Source organism: Equus quagga, chromosome 13, assembly GCF_021613505.1.
Source record: "Equus quagga isolate Etosha38 chromosome 13, UCLA_HA_Equagga_1.0, whole genome shotgun sequence".
Taxonomy (NCBI): Eukaryota; Metazoa; Chordata; class Mammalia; order Perissodactyla; family Equidae; genus Equus; species Equus quagga.
The window spans coordinates 61229452-61246722 of record NC_060279.1 but is presented as its reverse complement, the minus strand read 5'-3'; the positions used below and the strand labels follow the sequence as shown (position 1 = coordinate 61246722).

The 17271-nt window shown below is 43.1% G+C and overlaps 1 protein-coding gene across 2 annotated transcripts in view; it reads left to right on the top strand.

Annotated features, from left to right (window-relative positions):
• CMTM4 (CKLF like MARVEL transmembrane domain containing 4) overlaps positions 1 to 17271 on the top strand; it is a 58609-nt gene that overhangs the window by 24121 nt on the left and 17217 nt on the right. The window lies entirely within an intron of this gene.

Here is a 17271-nt window from a genome sequence, read left to right as displayed (position 1 = left end):
GGGAAAGAGAAAAGCAGGTCCAGGTCCACCCTCTTGGAGCTGTAGTTCCTCTGATCACAGAGGAAGAGCCCCTTTCCTCAGAGTTTTGGGTGTCAACAGGCTCCTGCTGCAGTTGCCTCTACCACTTAAGGATTACCTGGGGTCTGGATATGAGAGAATGAAGGAAAAAAATTAAAAGCAGAAAAACAAGACTTCCCTCAATATTTACAGTGTTAAGAATCCCCTTGCCCACTTCTCCTGCCAGGACTGGAGGGGTTGTCCTGGAGCGCTCTCTGTCCACACCTGGCTCCCTTTTCTGGGTTTGAGGCTGCCTTGAGTCTAAGCTGGGGAATACTGGAGGAAAAATAGGAAACTCACTGCTGGGTCAGTGGCACTTTGAATTCTGGTCTTCTTCCCCCATCTGCCTGCTACTGTTTGTTTTTCAGAGTCCTGAAATAGCTGCTTCATGCATTGGTTTCCAGATTTTATAGCAGCATTCAGTGGGAGAGACAGAGTGGGGCGTACTTACTCCATTGACTGGAACTGGAATTCCAAAATTGTGATATGTGGAAGTTTTCTAATTTCGTTTTTATTGTCTGTAGCAAATAGACTATTGGCTTATACGCTGCTGGGGCCCTGGTCTGCTTAGGCTAGAGACAAATCATAGTGCTGTGGTGCTTTGTTTTTGCTTTTGAAGTAAGGAAATGTTTTAAATATCACTCTGGATATTCCTGGCATGTGCAGGGACTCATAAAAATATCCATTTTAATAGGGTCTGGACTTCATATCTTTTCCAACTAACGAACAGCCTTCTGCCTGTAGATGTGAGAAAGGAGCATCCTAGATGAGAAGAGATTTGTGACCACTCAGCTCAGCCCCTAGCACCAACATTTAAGTCTTTGGCTTCATCCTCAACTGACAGACATTTAGCTTCAGCGTGACTGATGTTGTCTGAAATCACCAGGTCTGTGCTCACTTGACTGCTTTTGTCAAGCCTGCTCTCCTCTGTTCTGTATTCCTGTAGCTGAATCTTTGAACCGTGAATGCGTGCCATTCAGAGTCCACCTTGTGGCATTGGCCTGGCCTTCTGTCCTGTTGGGATAATTTTGAAGCTTATCATCTTACATATGACAATCTCAGTCTCTTATCCACAGATAGGGCAGTGATGAGCCAACCTTCTATGTTTTTTCCCAAATAATTTCTAGAAACTTAAGTGGGCAGGGGCCGTCCCAAACCTAACCCTGTGTTGTAGGCCGACATGAAATATTAATTATCACATTTTGGTTGGTGTCCAGTTACATGTGGATGTGGTTTGATGGTCATTTATTAGATGCCTGTTTGTTCCCAGGTGGTCATTCAGGCACTGACCAGCTCTTTACTGAGTGCCTGTTTCGGGAGGGTAGAGCAGGGGACCAGATAGACGTGATTCCTGAGACAAGTGCCACCGTGCAGTCAGCTGGAGTGGACACAGGGACGAGGCACTCGTGGAGGTACTTCCTCGTTCAGTTCGGTTAGCAGGAGAGGCCACGGCTGCACAGAACGAGCCGCAGGGCAGCCTGTGGTAGGTGCCAAGAGGAGACTGAGGGGAAGCTGGAGAGGGAGAGGATGGGGTGGAGCCATCAGGAAAGGCTTCCTGGAGGAGCCTGTGTCTGTCTTTTTATCTGCTTGTTCTAAAATTACTTTTTAAAGAAATCACGCAAGTGATGCTAATTTATTTTAGGAAAAACAATCAGAAAATACCAGTAAGTTAAAAAAAGAAAAAGAATTTTCTGGAATCTCACTAGTCAGAGATGGGCACTCTTCACATTGTACATTACACTTTTATTTCTGTACATGTTTATTAACGTGTATATTTGAGGGCATATGTACACACACACTAAATACAAATTGGTTTATAACGTGACTTTTATGCATGCTCCTTTTTATGAATAGGCTTCACAACATTTTCTTTTTTTCTGTTTTTATTTTAATTTGCATGCAGTAAATTTCACTTTTTATAGTATACAATTCTGAGTTTTGAAGATATATAAAGTCGTGTGTCCACCACCACAAAGGTCAGAGTAATTTCATCACCCATCAAAATTGTCTCCTGCTGCCACTTTGTTGTCAGTCCTTCCCTCTACTTCCATCCACCCCTTGGCAACGAGTGATCTTGTTTCCATCCCCATAGTTTTGCCTTTTCTAGAATGTCACATAAATAGAATCATACAGTGTGTAGCTTTTTAGTCTGGCTTTTTTCACTGAGCATGATGCATTTGAGATATTCTTCCATGTTGCTATGTATATCAATAGTTTGATCATCTTCTTTTTTTTTTGTGAGGAAGATTGGCCCTGAGCTAACATCCGTTGCCAATCTTTCCTCTTTTTGCTTGAGGAAGATTGTCACTGAGCTAACATCTGTGCCAGTCTTCCTCTATTTTATGTGGGATGCCACCACAGCGTGGCCTGATGAGTGGTGCTAGGTCCACGCCTGAGATCCAAACCTGCAGATCCCGTGCCGCTGAAGTAAAGTGCATGAACTTGACCACTACACCACCGGGCCAGCCCCAGGTTTGATCTCTTTTATTGCTCAGTAGTATTCAATTTTATGGACATACCTCCGTTTGCTTATCCATTCATCCATTGAAGGACATTTGGATTATTTCTATTTTGGGGGGGATTATAGAGCTGCTGTAAACATTTACGTATAGGTATTTGTGTGATCATAATTTTAATTTCTCTGGGGCAAATACCTAGGAGTAGGATTACTGGGACACTTAGTAAGTGTATGTTTAACTTCATAAGAAACTACCAAACCATTTTCAGAGTGGCTGTACCGTTTTGCATGCTCACCAGTGGTGTATGAGAGTTCTAGTTGCTTTGCATCCTTGCCATCGCTGGGTATTGTCTTTAAAATTATAGCCATTCTAGTGAGTGTGAAGTGGTTTATCACTGTAATTTTAATTTGCATTTCCCTAATGGGTAATGTTGTTGAGGATCTTTTCATGCATGTCTTTGTCATCTGTGTATCTTCTTTCATGAAGTGTCTGTTCCCATCCTCTACCCGCTTCATTGGGTTGTTTCCTTATAGTAAAGATTTGAGAGTTTTTTTGTATATTCTGGATATAAGTTCTTCACCATTCTTTTTAAATTTAGCTTTTTATTATGGAAAATGGCAAACATTTACCAGTTGGATTAATTAGGGTTCTCCAGAGAAACAGAATCAATAGGATATAAAAGGAGATTTATTACGAGGAAATGCTCATGTGATTATGGAGGCTGAGGAGTCCCATGATGTACTGTCTGCAAGCTGAGAAAGGAGAGCCAGTGGTGTAATTCCATCTGAGTCAGAAGGCCTGCGAGCCGGGGGGGCTGGTGCTGTAAATCCCAATCCCAGGGCGAGAGAAGATGGGATGGGATGTCCCAGCTCCAGCAGTGAGGCCAGAAGAAAGGAGTGAGTTCCTCCTTCCTCTGCCTTTCGTGTTCTCCTCAGGCCTTCAGTGGATTGGATGATGCCCACCTGCAAAGGGGGGGGGCAGTCTGCTGAGTCCACTGTTTACCTGGAGACACTCTCACAGACACACCCAGAAACGATGTTTAATCTGGGCACCCTGTGACCCATCGAGCTGACACATAAAATTAACCATCACATTAGTAAAGAGAATGGTGTAACGTATCCCCATTTTCCCTTCACCCAGCTTCGACAGTTACTAACATTTTGCATTTTTGTTTCATCAACTGTCCTCTCTTTTTTTTTGGCTGTGGTATTTTAATACAAGTCTCAGATACCATAGCATTTCAACTGTAAATACTTAGTACACATCTCTAACAGTTACTTTTTTCCCAAATGACACATCCAGAATATTATCACATCTAAACAATTACGAATTTCTTAATGTCATCTAATATCCAGTATGTCTTCATTTTTCTCCAGGGATCTCAAAAATGCCTTTTTGGTTTGTTTAAATTAGGACCTAAACAAGATCCACACACTGCTTTTGCTTGGTTTGTTTCATAAGTCTCTCTTAATCTGTAACAGCCCCCTCTCCTTTTATGCCATTTGTTTGTTGATGAAATGGGGTAGTTTGTTGTGTAGAATTTCCCACATTTTGGATTTGGTTGCTGGCCTCATCCTAGTGTAATTTTAACATGTTCCTCTACCTCTTCTGTTTCCTATAAGCTGGTTAACTCTGGAGGCTTGATTTTGGGGGAGGGTCTGCAAGAAAGCTTTATAGGTGCTGCTGTGGACGTCCTTCTGCATCCACACTGGAAGGCGGTCATGCTGATTCTCTCCCTTTTGGTGAGGCTAAGATTGATGGGTGGGTGCAAGTGTTGTGAGTCTGACCCATCTGTTTAAAATTCCTTGTCATCCTTTTACCTAGTAGCTTAACAGGCATTGATGATCAAAATCAGTGGTTCCCACTGGAGGTGGGAGGAGATTTTCCCCCTCAAGGGGACATATTGACAACATCTGGAGACAATTTTTGGTTGCCACCGTTGGGGTTGGCATGAGTACCAGCATCTAGTGGGTGGAGGCCAGGGATGCTGCTAAACATCATACAATGCACAGGACAGTCATCACAACAAATTTTCTGGTCCACAATGTCAATAGTACCGAGTTTGAGAAACCTTCTTCTGGAGTACAGCGTGGGTATCAGAATTTTGAAAAGATCCCCTTAGGAACGAAGTGTGTGAACCGCTAGTGCACACCAAGAGCTGCAGGGAGTATAGAGAGAAGTAAGACTGGTTTGGGCTAAAGAAAGAGCCAGACAAAGCTTCAGTGACTTGAGTGGGAGTTAGAAGAATGACTTTAGTAAGTGGACAGAAAAAAGAATATCTTTTGGTTGAGTCCAGCAAAGTTAACGTCATCTAGTTTTCCGGTGGATTGAGAAACTCTGGCGTAGGTCCATTACAAAATGGTGATTTGTCTGATTCATTCTTTCTGCATTTATTAGCTGGAATGCTGTAAGGAACTCTTCTTTATCATCTGTTTGATTACCCTGAAATACAGTTTGTACAGGAAAGGCAAGGTATGTGCTTGATTCTTTTCCTTTTTATCAATTTGCCTATTCACAAGCTGATACTTTAGCAACCTCCACAGGTGAACAGTGGGGTTCTGCCCCCTTGTAATGCCTATGCAAACTCGTGCATTCGTATGTATTTAATATATTTCAATATTTTCTGGTCATTTAAGAAGAATTTTTATTTTACATAAAGGTTGCAAGAATAGTACAAATAATATATACTTTCACCTAGATTCTCCAAATGTTAACTTTTTGCCACATTTGCTTTATACTTTCTCTTTTTCTCTGTGTATGTGTGTGTTTGTATACATGTGGTATATGCATATTTATATAATATTTCAAGTCTTTTGAGAGTATATTGCAGACTTCATGCCTCTTTATCCCTAAATACTTCATTGTCCTTAAAGACAAGACCACTTTCTTGCGTAACCACAGTACGATGATCAAAGTCAGGAAAAGAAAACTGATACAATACTACAGCTCCACTGTAGGCCGTATTCACATTTCCCCGGTTGGCTAAAAACTGTTCTTTACAGTATGAGAAAATCCTGGATCATGTGTTGCATTCAGTTGTCGCGTCTCTTTAATCTCCTTGAGTCTGGAATAGATCCTCAGCCTTTGTGTTTCATGACATTGACATTTTGGAAGAATACAGGCCAGTTATTTTGTAGAATGTCCCACAATTTGGGTTTGTCTGCTGTTTTCTCCTGTTTAGAGTCTGATTATTTTGTGTTGTTGTCAAGAATACTGCAGAAATGATGATGCCCTTTTTTTCAGTACATCATATCAGAGGCAAATGATGTAGCTTTGTTCCATTACTGGTGATTTTTAACTGGTAAAGTGATGTCTGCTAGGCTTCTCCACTAAGTTACAATTTTTTTCCCGTGTAATTAATAAGTATTTTGGTGGGGAGATACTTCTAGACTATGTAAAAATCCTGTAACTTCTCAGACTTTCACTTAGCCATTTTAATATTCATTGATGATTTGTGCTTGAATCAAATATTGTGTTGATCGTTGCCAAATGACAATTTTATAAATCCGTCATTTCTTCTGTATTTATTAGCTGGATTTTCAACTGTAAGGAAGAGTTTTCCTTTCTCTTCTGTTTGTTTATATTAATAAACAGAATTATGTAAATAAATGGACATATATTATAATGTATAATAAATTATATAAATAAATGGACTCATGGGTTCATGTTTTATTTACAGATTTTGATGCTTAACTATCATGCATTCCTTCATTTATTTATTTTCTTGTGAAGGATATTGGCCCTGAGGAAACATCTGTTAGCAATCATCCTCTTTTTGCTTGAGGAAGACCAGCCCTAAGCTAACATCTGTGCCAGTCTGTCCTCTATTTTGTATGTGGGTCACTGCCATAGCATGGCTTGATGAATAGTGTAGGTCTGTGCCTGGGATCCAAACCCACAAACCCGGGCCATTGAAGCGGAATGTGCTGAACCCAACCACTACACCACTGGGCCGGCCCCAACGATGATTTATTTTGATGCTCAGATTGTCCCGGATTTGGCCAGTGGGAGCCCCTTTGAACTGGCTCCACTGTCCTTTAGACATGTTCTCATCATTCTCTGAGCATAGGATTTCCAGGCTCATCTTAGACTCCTCTACCTCAGCCCTGGAATTCTCCGAGGAGCCGTGGCCACTTTCAGTGAAAAAAGGTATAATTTAGAAACCAAAATTTAGATGTTGTTTATATATTTTGATGCTTATCTTGTCTCATTGTTGGCCGTTGGGAGCCCCTTCAAGTTGACTCCTGGGTCCTTCTGATACAACCTCAGGAGCCGTTGACAGTGTCCTTGCTTTCTGATGCGCTTCTCTTGTGCATGTCCTGCCCCTGACCTTGAGTCGGTCGTTTCTCCTAGAAGCTCTTGTTCCTGTTAGTGGGGAATATTTAGAGGCCTCGTCGGGCACTAGGGGTGCTCATTGTTATTATTTCTAGGCCTTTTCAGTAGATGAAGCTATTTTTTTAAAAAAAGAAAAGTTTATGTTAACATTTTCTATTTAAATTTAGGGCTTGAGTTTTTACTTAATTACTTTGATTTTTATGCTTTTACTTCTTTTAGGCTTAAATTTTTGATTTCTACAAATTAAAGGTAGCGTTACCATATGATCCAGCAATTCCACTTCTGGGTATATACTCAAAGAAATTGAAAGCAGGGACTGAAACAGATACATCTACACCCATATTCATAGCATTATTCGTAGTAGCTAAAAGGTGGAAGCAACCCAAGTGAATGGATAAACAAAATGTGGTATATAGATATAATGGAATATTATCGAGCCTTCGGAGGGAAGAAAGTTCTGCACAACATATACACGCACATCCCCCCACCAGACTCAGCTTGGTGAAGATGGGCTGCGTCTGAGTTCTCTTGGATCCTTCACATAGTGATGACAACGGCTCCCATTTATATGACACTCTGATGTGCCAGGCATGCTGCTAAGTATTTTAGATTTAATGCTCATAGCAACCCTATAAGAGTAAGAATTGTCCCCATCCATTTTACAGATGAATAAAGAGAGGCCTGGAGAAGAGAAGTAATGTGCCCAGAGTCACGGAGCTAAGCGGCAGAGCTGAAATCAGAACTCAGGACTGTGAGACTCCAGAGTCCCAACCCTTTGCACTATGCTAAGTCGCTATGCTAGTGGCTGTTGATGCTATCAACTGAGGCAGGCAAGGGGCTTTTTGCCGAGTGCGCACATTTGTGGGTGTCTGGGGACATTTAGGTGGAGATGCCCAGTGAGGGGGAGTGTTGCAGCCTGGATCTGAGCTTAGATAGAAGTTCAGCCTAGAGAAGTAGATTTAGGAGTGGGAATCCAGATCAGGGAAACCTTTTGGGGACATGTGTCTGATGAGAAAGCAGCAGAGGCAAAGCCCTGGGGAGCACCCACCATCTATGGGAAGGCGGGATGAGAAGGGAGCAGTGGAGGTCAAGGGTGGGTGGAGGGGTCATCACCCAGTGCTGTTAAGGGTTCAGGGACTGGGGTTTCAGAAAGCCCAGCTCTGCTGGAGACTTTGCCATCTTGGATGGGTTGCTTAACATCTTTTGTCTTCATTTTCCTCATCGATAGGATGGGGATTAAAAACCCTCTTCCTCTTGGGGTGATGAAGATGTTCTGGAATTACATAATGATGATGGTATAAAACTTTGAATATATTAAAACACAATTGTGTACTGTAAATGGGCGAATTTCATGGTATGTAAATTGTATCTCAATTAAAAACCAACCAGCCAACCATGTTCCGTTACAGAGTGGAATGAAGATTAAATAAAATGAGAGAATGCTTGTGGCAGTGCCCGGCACAGCATTGACCCACAGTGGAAGGGCTCAGCGAATGTCAAATTTCTTAGGAGGGTCACTGTTGTCTCTGGAGCTGGGGACATCTTTTACAGAGACTGCTGATAGGTAGTCCTTGAATTTGTGTGGTAAGGTCCGGGTCCGAAAGTCCTTGGATCTGTGCCCAAGGCCCTGGGAGTCACATTAAGAGTTTGACCACTTGAGGAGGCCCCTCTCCTCCCTGTACCGCTAACCCTTAGCTCACTGCATCCCCCGCAGGAGCTTCCCCAGGGAGGTGCTGGGGGCTGTTAGCGCTGTGGGTCTCATGGCTGAGCTGGACCTCCTCCTGGCCTCTTAGGATGTGCACTTCACTATCTTGGCCTAATTAATCTTTAGCAAAAAGCTATTCTTGGCCTGCTGGTTTCTCATCCAATGAGATACGCAGCGCCCTACTTCCCGTTTGGTTAAAGTGGTTTGTCAGGGATGTTAGGATGGGGAGGTGCCCGAGAATTCCCTGGGAGAGGAAGGACAGGGGGATGGTTTGACTTTTGCATCATGTGGGGATGTGACGCTGCCTCCTGGGATTTCAGCTTCATCCGTGAAGCTAGGACATGAGAAAGGAAGGAGGACAAGAAAACCCAAGAGCCAGCAGCATGGTTAAACATCTTCAGACATCTGTGTTTGAAGGCAGCTTGTTTCCTATGTCCTCTGCATGTGCATTGTTTTTGCTCCATTACTAATTCAAACGGTCTGAAAATGTAGCTTCTTGGACACGGTGGCATTTGCAGTAAAATGTTGTGGGCATTCTTTTGGCAAGAAAGATGCTGACCGTCCTGTGGTTTTCTGAAATCATGTGCGATTATATCATCAAACCACATAATGTTTTTTAGACATTCTTCAAAAACAAGAAAATGTTTTGCGCCTCGTTGAGTAATACTGTTTGTGTGTTCTAGGTAGTTGAATGTCCAAAAATAAGCCTGTTATGTTTTGTCCAAGAGTGTTCTGTGCTGTGGCCAGACACTGTCAATGAGTAACCTGTGGGTTTAATACATGTGCGTTAGAGCTCACTTACACTGTTAAGTATAATAATTTATGTTAAAAGTGAGAGTCTTGCCAAAAAAAGAAATTGAAATGCACTCTCCTGATGAGTTCAGCTCTTAAGTTATGTATGGTTTTAGGATTCCAAAATAACAAAATTATTTACACAGTAGAACCCTGCTTGAAAAATGTGTCAGGAGCACTGGTTGGGTAGGCCTTGCGACACCGCCTGAGCTCAGACCAAACTAAGCCCACAGCTTCCTGGAGCGCTAATGGCCTGAGCCCTTCTGTGTTCAGTGGAAAACAAAGCCTTCAGGGGTTTGACGTGAGCACAGCTTGCAGTGTGGCTGGCCGGGCTGGCCGAGCTGCCCCCTGGGCATACCTGGCAGAGCCGCTGCTGCCACCCTGGGCCTCTCTTCCCTTCCCACTGCCCTGAGCCCTTGGCAGCACCCTGCTTTTGTCTTCATCTCTCCCTTCCTTCTCAACAATAGGGAATTTATTTACCTCCGCCCCTTGCCTCCTTTGTTTAACTAATCCTACTGCCTATATTGTGCTCCCTGTTATCCTGGGTGACTTTGGCTCCTGAGGGGGTCCCTGCCCTTCCAGAGCAGGTAGTGTTCTTTTAATTCTGTGCATCTCTCAAATCCATAGCTTGCACACTGTTTAGTTAGCTGGAGAAAAACAATGGCACCAAAGATTACATGCATAGACATTGGCTGCAGGTTAAATCATTTACACCTGCAATTAGTGCCTTTGTTTCGCAAGCAAAAAATATTTGCTCATTGCTCTATTGCCTCAGGGGAGAGAAAGGTAATATTTTACATCTACCTTCCACGTGGGATGGCCTCCCTTGAGAATTAGTTTTCTTGGAGAAATTAAGATGTTACTGTAGTTAGATCCCTTTGAGAATGAGTAAAGCAAGTTGTGTGCTTTGTCAGAGACCCTCACGGCACTGGCTCCCAGGCCTCACACTGTATTCCTTGAAGGGAAATTATGCTGTCATGCTCTTGTCCATGGTCAAGGGTGCGGGGAGGGACTAGGCCCTGCGTAAGGTATGTGTCAGGCATGGGGTATAGGAGAATGAGGTATGTGGAAGAACTAGCCTTGGGGCCTTGGACAAACCTTCTGGGCCACGTGATGGAGATGCCACTGCTTCCTGAGTGGACGTAAGAATCAGAGATAACAAATGGACTATGCCCAGCACAGGGCCTGAGAGCACCCTTCCATTATTGATGCTCTCTAAACGCAAGCCATTGTTATTCTGAGGTATCTGGCAATGCTATTTGAGCTCCTTTGCAGACCATACAACATGGCTTCTGGCCTGGGAGCTTAGTTTTAAGGTGATCTGTCAGTTAGCAAACATATGCATATACAGAGCAGCTCAAAACCCCTGGGAAAGGCCTCGTGCCTCTCCTGTAGTTCTGGCTCCAGGATCCCATCTTAGCATCCCCTGTGAGGTGATAAGAATGGAGCTGAAGTGCAGTCACCACCTGGGCCCTCTCTGGATTCTCTGTTCTGCATGTCATGAGGTCTCCCAGCAGAAGCAGCATTTTAACAGCTTGCCTGTTGGGTCTTTGTGGCTAAATACAAGCCATGTCTCATCTCAGATATTTTTCAGTATTGGCGGGAAGAGAGACATTTTAATTTTGAACGTGCTAGAGTTGACTAGGACTTGGTCCGATTCTGCAGGCACTTTGGACTCTGTTGTGTGTGTGTCACTCAGTTAACAGGGTCCCTAGTAGTTGCTACCCTGGGTAAATGAGCTTCTGTATTTTACCCTGTAAATTGTGCGTGACCTGACAAAGTTACTGACCAGCACGTGCTTTTTGTGTTTCCCAAACTGGTTTCCCTCCAAACACTGCTGTGTAAAGTGTTAATAGGTGTGTAGGGAAAAAAAGATTAGTGTTCAGTTAACACAATCCATGTGTCTAGTAAAGGTAAACAGGTCTTTTACTGTGAGGCTTTTCAGAACTGTCAGTGTGCTGGTGTGCTCAGAGTACCCCAAGACCAGGGACACAGTTAGGATGGAAATATCATGGGGCTTAGCACGAGGAAACCCAAAGCTGGTGGCGGCGGGGGCCACAGCCCCCACAGTGTGTGAATTCAGGGCGGCTCCTCCGTAATCCAAAGCATCAGGCTGCATTAGTAGTTTACAAACTTAAAAAAATTTTTTTTCTCTAAGCACAGCAGAAATATTTTCCCAATGTCTAAACCACACTGATGATTTGCAGATACGCTCCCTTGGATCATTAGCGCAGCAGGCTATTCACAGGTGTTCTGTCCTTTGGTCAGAAAAGTTTAGGAACCACTGCTAGTGGGAATATAAACGTAAAAACAGGGGCACTTTGGTGAGGGGAACCATGGTCTCTCCCTGCCCTCTACCTCACCCCCAACCAAGGAACTGTTTGAAGGAGAGGAACTCCCTCCCACACACTTTCCTCTGCTGCTTTTCCTCTGAGAACACCTGAGTCCGGTGCTCTCCCGGAGGCCGCCTGCTGTGGCCAGGCCTTCCGTCTTCTAACTCTCAATGCCTCCCCGGGCACTGAGCCCCTGCTACCTGGCTGGTTATCTGTCTTTGTGTGTATGATGGGGTTTGTTGGCTGGGTTGGAGCTGAGCCCCTAAGCACAGCAAGCCTCCAGGTGCCACACAGCGATGAGGGTCGCTGAGGAAGTTGTCGGGCCCCATAGGAGCCACCACAGATTCACGTTGTCATAGACGTCTTCAAGTGGATAGTCATTTTTGCATCTGGTGGTTTTTAAGACTCCTTAAAATTGTTTTTTAAATACTGTGACTTTTGCTTCTACGTATATTTTAAAAGAAGTTTCCTTAGATCCTTTGATAAACTGGTGATCAAGGAAGATTAGGATTTTGTGTAATCTTCAAAGACGTCTTCATAAATATTAGGGACACCGTTCCTTCCTGGGGGTCCTTGTCATCACATTAGTGAGGGCAAGCCTGGCCTCCGCATTATGTGCCGGCCTGGAGGCTCTTCTGTGCCCACTCCCTGTGCTCACAGTGCAGTGGTGGCCAGGAAGTAGGACTGTGTGCTGTCCAGGAAGCTTTAGAGATGGTGAACTCTTCTGATAAAGAAATGGGACCAACGTGGACTTGCAGAGTGACTTTCATTTTCCATTAAAGTTTTTAATGTCATTTAAAAATATTCATGAATGGTTTCAAAACTTATTTGTTTTGATTGATTCTTGGAGGTCACTAACATTTAACTCAAAATAAACCTGGATGTTTCAGAAAAGTGTTTATACGTAGAATATTTAACTTTTAAAGTAAAAACACACAAACTCATTGTAGAAATTTTGGAAAATAAAAGAAGCCTAAATTAAAAAAAAAAAAAAACTCTTTCTACAATCCTACCACATAGATGGATTTCTGAAATTCTGAATATTTTATGCTTTTCTTTGTCTTAAACGAGTTTAAATAACATCGTCAATGTCTTTAGCTTGACAATCTGATAAGGATTTGTCTGTAAAAACCATTTGGATTTGCTGTCTTCAAGAGTGAGTGAGGTGGTAACATATTCATCCTGTAAACTTCTCCGTTTCGTGATAGATACCCAGGACCTGTGCAAATTTAACATAAGGCCAAAGAGTCTTTTCTAGTCAGTGTGAGCTGGATTATGCTGTACTAACAAATCTAAAATCTCAGTGGCTTAACACCAGGAAGGTTTCCTTCTCACTCATGTTACACACTCATCTCAGGTCGCTGGGAAGCTAGCTGCCCATCCGCCTTCCTCAGAGTGTCCCCCGACCTGGAACACTGCTGGCTGCTGTGGAAGGGGGAGGGCGCATGGCAAAACTGTTCATGGTTCCTAAAGGCTGCCGCCAGAAGCAGTGGATGCCTCATCCCCTCACCCTTCACTGTGCAAACTCGGAAGCAGATCCAGGTTTTGAGGGGCTTGAGACCTGTACAATTTTGGAGGCCGACTTTAAGGAAAAATAGATAAAATTAAAACTATAAAACTAGGTACAATAGTGAGTATTTAGAATGAGAAGCACTAAATTATGAATTTAAAAAGTGTTTTCTTTCTGTTTTTGTTTTTGACCTCCACTAAAATAGATCGTATTCGAATTTTAGTACGATCAGTTAATTCTGAAAAAGTATACAAAATCAATCTGAAATGTAGATGTACACCAGAACCATTGAGATTTTAGACCGCCACTACATTGTATCGAGCGACATCATTATACAATCAATACGGTCTTGTGAAAGATGACGTGAGTGGAGCCATATTCAAACAGAGCTGGAGCAGCCATTTCAGAAAGAGGAACTGCCTTGCACCTCTTGTTTTCTTTATCTTTCAAACTGGACCAAACCACCAACACTCCAAGAAGTCAGTAAGGACAAGAATGTCCTGTTTGTAAGGACTGATGGCATTGGACTTTGCTGATGACCGAATGGCTAACCAATCAATGAAGCCCAAGTCTAGCCTTTTGCCTGCTGACTGAACGTCAAGCCAATCTGTGAATTACAAACCCACCCTTACCTCATCTAGCACCAGTGAACTCTTCTTTAATGCAATTCGCCTCATCCTCCCTTTTTCCCGTAAAAACTCTGAGCCCCTCTCCTGTATTGGGGACTCTATTTGGATTTCTGCCTGAATCTGTGCTTCCCAAATTGCAATTGTTTCATCGCAAATAAACGCTTTGCCTCTTAAAACCTGGCTTCTGTTTTTGTAGGTTGACACTATATTACCTACGTCAACTTACTGATGAATATGTGTAGGAGATTGTCACTGGGACATTTGTTTCTTCAGGCTGTTTCAGTGCATTGGAGGCAGTTTTGTGTGCCATTTTATTTGAGACTGTCGGACTTTGTCCACTCGAGATTTGTCAGATAGACCACGATGCGATCTGATACACTGGGATGCATGAATCGTAGTCTCCCACACATATGTACCCACTCTTTGTAGTACCGCTACAGGTTTCTGCCCTACAAACCCTGAAATTCTGATAAATTCCATTTCATGTGTTTCCCACCAAAAAGGAAGAAAATGTATAATGTGGTCATAACTGCATAGTCTGCATTATTGAGTATATTCCTGACAGGGCACAACTACCATTTAGGCACCGATGAAGCAGAATTGCTCACATACAGTGTTATGCATTTGATGATCTAAAGAATTCTTCACAGACTAGCGTCTGGCTCTATGTTTCAAACCCCGTTTCTCCCCACCACATGCATACTAATAGCTTGGCATTGCAGGACACATTTATCTTGTGAATTTTAGGGCCTGGTTCTTCGTCATGATGTCAGATCAGAGCATATCTGGAAACCATTCCTACAGTGGGAAGGCTATGATAACTACATGTGGAAGTGACAGCTAAACCCAAATTTAACATCTCTCTCACTCAACTTCCAATTAGCCAAATCCCCAAATGCCCATTGCTATTCTGTCACCACCTGGCAAAAGGAGTTGTGATAGAAAAGAAGTTGGAGGGGCGAGTGTGGAGTTCTGTAGCATAAGCATCATCATCTTGAGAACAAAGCCGCCTTGGGAACATCTCACAGCACAGATCTCCAACCCTGCCCTGCGCTCGGGAGGAGGGGAACTGGGTGTCCTGGTGAACGGGACTCGTGATTGCCACCGCCCTCCGCAAACGTCCTGACCGTTGACACTCCCACCAGTGGTAACGGGGTTTTATGAAATTTTAAAACGTTTCATAGTAACTTAATCAGCCAATTCTTTTCTCCTTCCCTTCCTGCTTTTTGATGTTGCCAATCATAATTAGTCACAGTTGTGGAAATCTGACGACCTCTGAATGTCAATCTGCTTATCAACTGTGAAAATATTTACTCCTGGTCAATTGGTCGGTGCTACATGGAAAGAACTGTCTCCAAGGGTGCCCTTGATCTCCCGATTAGCAGCTACGATAGCTATTGCTTATCTGCGTCCTGTTGAACGTCTCTACAATTTTGTGTGCGACGTTTGTCCACTGCAGAATTGTTATGTTCCTTTTGACTCTTTGGTTGCCTGGAAGTTGTTGGCTTCTAGTTTAACTTTGAGTCTTTATTTTCTTCTTGTCGGTTAGTATGTAAGTTTTACTTAAATAATTGTTATAATATACTGTGCTGGAGGAAAATTTGACATTTGCTGTACCAAAAGGCAGGCAAAAAAAGTATGCTGCTTATTAGAAACAGAGTATTAGAAACCACCTAAGTACCTATCATTCCATGATTGACTATTGTGTGTGTATAGCCGTGTGTATGTGTGTATCGTCTATCTGTCTCTCCCTACCTGTGAATACTTGTGATATTGTGATTTATAATAAGATAGATATCTTTGGTCTTCATTCCATTCCTACCACAGAGCTCCTGAAACCCTTGGAATTTTCCTAAGTTGTAAGAGATGTCTTTTGATATACAACCCCCTTTCAACGACACCTGAGTTTGTGTTACTGAAATGGCTTTCAGAAAGTACCTAGGGATGGGGGCCGGTTGCCAGGGGAACCACACCCCACATACCGGCCTCTGGGACCGGGAGGGGGGCTACAGATTAAGCTCTACAAAAGCCCTTGAACCGGAGAGTTGATGAGCTTCCAGTTGATGAACTAGAATGCATCTGTGTCCTGGAGGGTGGTGCTCTCCACACTCCACGAGGACAGAAGCTGCTGTATTCTGACTCTTCTGGACCTTGTCCTGTGTGTCTCTTCATCTGGCTGTTCATTCCTATCCTTTAATATCCTTTGTAATAAACCATAATAAGCTTTGTAATAATCTAGAACCTTCTTAGTGAGGACTTCCATGGTCACTCTGCCTAAAATTTCAAACACCCTTGCTCTGGTTACATTTCATTCTCCTTCCCTGCTTTGATTTTTCTCCTTTGTACTTATCACTGCCTAACATACTGTATTTTCAGTTTAATCTTTAAAAACGTCTCCTTCATTAGAATATGAGCTAGAGAGCAGGGATTTGTGTCTGTTCATTGCTAAACTGAATGGCCTATGAGATTTGCATATTCTTAAAACCATTTTTATTTTAATATTTAAGAATGTAGGTGTTATCTTCCCACACAAATATGGTTGAAGTTAGCATACCAGAAACATTTGTAACTCATCAGAACAGTGTGTTATTTCTTGCCCAAGATTACTAGATCCAATTACAGGAGTAAAAAAAAAAAAGGTTTAGCAGTTTTCCTTATATGAACTATTTCTTTGTGAATTGATTGCAAGTCAGGCATGTAATTCAGATGGAGCTTTAAAGTCTCTGGTTCTGTAGAGAATTATAAGGAGAACCATTAGGAGAAGCACAAGGTGTGTGTGTAAAGACCCATATCTTTAATGTGTTGACTCAGAAATGTGAAAAGACTACATATTGTTAGGAAAGGTGTCTTTTACAATCAGTGTGTGGAAGTATCGACAATGGAAAAAGCAGAGCCAGCCTTCCTATCATGTGGAGACACTGACAGGTAGGGCAGGAATTGTTGATGTAGGTGTTTAGTGGCTCCCTGAGCCCCCATTTGCGGTCGGTGTGCCAGTTACCGTGCTTGGTGCCTTGGGAGTAGAGAGAGACGGACTAGCACAAGCTCTCAAAAAGCTCGGGAGGCAGAGAGATGCGTAATGGGAAGTACGAAGATGGGTAGAATACAATCACAGACGAGCAAGCTTTCCTGGGAGAGGGTGAAATCAAATCATGTCTGGCAGGGAGAGACTCAATCAGGGAAGACACAGGGAGAAGGCGGCGTTGAGCGGAGCATTGAAAAGCACTAGTGGGACTCCAGTAGTTGGAGAAGGGCCCCAGAACAGCCTGTGCCTCATATGCTTTCACATTTTAATCAGCTGGGGATCTCGTCAAAAAAACAGATTCTGACTCTAGGTCAAGGAGGGGAGGTGGAGATTCTGAATTTTTAACAAGCTCCCTGGTGATGCTGATGTTACTGGCTCTAAGGACAAACCTGGGACCACAGAGCTTTCTGCCTATACTTCTTTGACCCT